The sequence below is a fragment of the Teleopsis dalmanni genome, chromosome 2 (genome assembly GCF_002237135.1).
Source record: "Teleopsis dalmanni isolate 2A chromosome 2, ASM223713v2, whole genome shotgun sequence".
Taxonomy (NCBI): Eukaryota; Metazoa; Arthropoda; class Insecta; order Diptera; family Diopsidae; genus Teleopsis; species Teleopsis dalmanni.
The window spans coordinates 203,768,790-203,773,800 of NC_051847.1; positions in this window are offsets into that span (position 1 = coordinate 203,768,790).

Genomic DNA, 5,011 nt, shown 5'->3' on the forward strand with positions numbered 1-5,011 from the left:
CATATAACTATAATAAAACATTGGTATAAAAAATATATAATAAAAGTAAATTAATTGTTTTGGGAATAAAAAGAAAGAAACTTTATGATCAATAGTCTAAACATTTTGGATTGTTATAGTCTTCGTATGAAAGTAGTTAATATAAGTCTTATGGCGAACAGAAAGAATCAAGTTTCCCTTTTAAGTGCTGTGAGTACTATATAGAGGTAAATAAAAAATAAACATTTGCCAAACTCAATATTTAAATAATGGTAATGAAGTTAACATTGACTTTCTGTATCAGTACCTGAGCGTATGTTAGAAAGCGTTTAATTTCTAATATTTATATTCAAAAAGTATAGTCTAATAATTAACCAATAGATGTATCCAAAGTCTAGAACTGTACTGTATAGCAAGCTAAACAATACACTCGATTAAAACTTGTGATTTTTAATTCATATCATTTTCTATTTAAAAGAGATGTGTTGTCATGTGAAATAAAATACTTAGTTTATGACATCATATTACTTATATCTATATATGTATATATATATATATAATTACTATATTAATAATAATATTAATTATATTAATTCTACTATATCATGACATATATTATTTACATATATATAAGGATTTGTAAATTATTATAAATATTTATTTAATTTATTTTCTTATTCTATTTTATTTATTTTATTATTATTATGTTATTTATTTTATTATTATTATGTTATATATTTTATTATTGTTATTAATTATTTTTTAGTAAAGTTTTTGGTAACTAAACTCTCTTTTATTTAATAAATAACTTTTGGTAAATAAATAACCATGTTGTTTACCATCATTATGTTACAAATATATTATATGTATTGTATATGATATAAATACAATATCTTTTTAAATATAAATAACCTTTACGAAATGTACAGACATTGTTATTCAAAGCTAATATGCCGACTTTTACAAAGAATTTCGAATCAGAGCACCTACGCAGGAAATGCTTATTTAAACAAGATGATGCAAATATATGTAAAAATACAATATTATTATAGCTGACACATTGGTTGATATACCAGATTGTACCCATAAAACTGTGCTGTGCACTATAATAGAGACGAGTGAGTATACATCCGTTGAACTAAGCCAATAACTTGAGAAGACGACAAAAGGAACAAATAATACCCGTACAAAATAAAAGGTAAATATAGACACAACTTGGGTTTCAGAGAAATAAAATATTTTATGAATAAAAACATTGTACCCTCATAAAAGTCTAAATAATACAACTTAATTTTTCTTATTTTACTGGACTATGAAGTAAAGTTATACCAAGATACTTAGTACCAAGAGAAGAAGGAAAATAAAGAAATGCTTCAATCAAACAATAAACAAAAAATACAATATAAATAAAGAAATGTCAGTAGTACTCGTAAAAAACAAATAAACTACAAAAAGATATACGTACAAGTATTTTAAACAACAAATATCTAAAAAATAGGAAAAAGATAGTGAAGCTATGAAGAAGAGAAAAAGATAAATACTTATAGAAAATATAAGTAAACACAAATAAAAAGGGTAAAACAAGAAAAATCATTTAATAGCACCTGCCAAAAAAATAAATTGTCATTTAACATTTACCATCCTAACCTATCGAATAGATAGATTCACATTCACCAGATGCACAACATAGCAGCGAAGTGCAGTTGTATCTCAAATTAATTTTATTTCTATCTTAAATTTTTGTTTTTTTTTCTCTTCTGTTCTTTTTTGTTGGAGTAAACACAACAATGTAACTCTTTAATCCTAAATAATTAGGGTTAAGACACTAAATCTCTAAACACAGCATGTAATCATTTGGTATGAAGTTTGATTAAAATCTTTGTGGCTGGGGTGCTGCACACTATGATGATACCTGGTTAAAGTATCTTTCGATACGATAGAGTGTGTATAGGTATTCGATTTTTATCTGACAGGGCAAATAGTAACATGTTAATTACAATGTTCTTATAGCATTCGGTGTTAGGTTGATAGGTATATCACCAATGAAAGGTGATTTTTTTTATACTTATTTATTTCACATGACAGACATATAAATTTGTAGATATTGTTTAGATATGTTTTTAATATTTATGGCAAGAAATGAAAAAAAATATATATATACTCTTATATCCACTTGTATGGTAAGGTAAATTGAAAGTTTAATAAACTATAAAAGTGTGATGGTATTGTTATTGTTAGAAAAAACTTAAATCAATTAAATTTCTAAATATTAAAATACTTTTGCATACATATTACGAGTATCAATAAAAATGTATTAACTTTTAATGAAAGTGTTTTATGAATTGATGGAGAAAACTAGTACTGCCAGTTGGAAGCCTAATAGCAGTAGGTACATTAGGGTATAATAAAATTTTCTTTTTCTTTAATATATTAGCAAATAAATTATAATATTTCATTATATTTTAAAATAGTGTGCAATTATACTTTTTATAATTTAACAAAACGCTAAACTTTCATCGTCAGTTAATTGTTTACAAATTGCATTGAAGATATGAGTAAGTTTTTTATTGCAAGTAGCAAACAATATTTTTTGTTGTTTCCTTCAGTGAAAAGAAAAACACAAAAATATTTTAATTATTAAGTAATTAACTACACACTTCATTATTTATAACTTAATATTATTTATTACAAAAACTTGGATTTTTTTTCTTAATGCGAGTATATATATAAAATAAAAATTTTCTCTGAACTTATAACCATAAAACTACTACACTTAGACAGTATTTGAACTAAGACCACTGGGAATTAAAATGTTAGGTCGTATTTTCTGTTAAAATATGTTTAGGGTTACCTAAAATGTTGTTTTATTTACAACAAAACTATAACAAATTTATATGAAAAAAGCATTTCGAAATGCAGAGTAAAAGTATTAAATATGTTATATTCAAAAACAAAAACAAAAACCAAAAGAAAAAAATCCGTAAAATAAAAGTTCGTATAAATTCGACTAAACTTTGTGCACACGATGTCATTAATCTTTCTTTGGGAAAAGTTTTATCTTTTCTAATGCTATGATATGTACGAGCGCTACGAGCACTACGAGTACTGGTAAAGCGTGTGTGGGTCATGATACGCATGAGAATTCAGTGCTCCCATTCCAGACGAATACTTAATGAAGTTCACAAAGTGATTTAGTGGAAACTACTTTTACAGGTGAATGCTAAGTAAATGGCCGACAATATTACTAGCAGGTGCCATGCTATTTAGTACTGAAGTAGACTTTTCTGAACTTCCAAATAGTTTTATAGCAAACAAAAATGATATAAAAACGTATAAAAAGTGCAATATAATCAAAAGCTGCTCTTCAAACTGTTGAATATATTCTGCTTTTTTGGTCAAAACTTTTATTTTTTTATTTTGAAAAATACTTTCTCAAATTCTTTTCAACAATATTAACACACTAAAATCTTATTTAATTTAAATACTTGAAATAAAATATAATTTATAGTGAAAAAAAAAACTTACTTTCCACTTGTAGCACAGACGGAATGGAACTAGTTTCTATTTGATTTTACTACGGAGTTTTGTATTTTCCTGCACTTTATTAACTTGTTGAATTTGTTTATAATCAATAAAATAAAAACCGCAATTATTGGGTTTTTAAGATTTAGGATGAGTATTTAAATATTAAATAAACCCGCTTTGCTTGTGTACTTGCACTTTTCCTCAAGTGCTTGACCCGAATAATTCTGGATTTTGTGAATTATTGTTAATTGCTTTTCAGTGGTTTGTTTATCTGTAAATAAAATAAATGTAAATAAATACATTAAATATTCTTATATATTTATATATAAATTTATTTCCGGAAATTTAAATTTAATTTTAAGTCAACAAATATGATTAATTGTGATCTCTAATATTTAGACAGAAAATTTTAGGCATTTCAGATATGGCAATTATCTAATTTATCAAAGGAAGACATGTATAAATTCAATGGTCACACCAAGACAATACTTTTATGGCATAATGTAGTAGTTTAGTTAAGGCGCTAATGAATAAATTAAAAAGATATGTCTCGTTTTCACTATATCATTTTCTAGGTCAAATATTGTCATTGTAATGAAAACGGGTAGTCATATGATGTTGCATTCTTGTCATGTAATGAAAACGCATTTGACACAGCTGTCAATTATAAGTGTCATTTAAAATGACAAACAAGTACTAAGAAGTACTTGTAACAATGATCAAGTATCAATGAATTTATAGAAGAATATATAATAAACAATAGTTTGAGGTGATTTTTCGGTACAAAACTAGATATATTCATAAAAGCAAAGTAACAAAACTAGAAAAATGTGCGAACATAAAAGTCAAGTACGATTTTGGTTCAGTTGGTTAAGGTTGACTCTGAGCTTTAATGTGGCAGGGCACGAGTTCGATTCCTGCTACTTGCAGTCTCAAAAAATTACAAGAATTATTTTCAAGACCACTGATGATAGGTATTTGGCAATACTTTAAACAGCTGAATCAGCCAAAAATTCAGTTGATTAAAATAATATAAAATGAATTTTTGTTATTGTAGTTCACTACTGTTGGAAAAGCCTCTTTAAAAGTTTTATATTTATTTTTAGACACAGATTCACTTTAATGGATGTAATTATATGACACGAATATAGTGTATTTGGTTGACTAGCATTTGCCAAAACAAAATTAATCCTAATAATTAGTCATGTGATTAGAATTAAGATTAAAAAAATTTTTAATAACTCTATCTGGAAGTAATTGATTTGTCACAAATTTATCTGTGTATCGCTTATTTTTAATTGATATAAAAGCATTTTAATAAAATTTCAATTTCAACTTTTATATATTATTGTTACTTATAGTAGTTTTAATGACAATACTAAAACAATTAACTAAACTTTTTAAAAAATTTCTAATAGTAATGAATAAAACAAATTTCTCTCGTCAACTGTGAATTATTTATAATAAATTAAAGCTTGTTTACAATAGACTCCAACGGTTTCCTTTT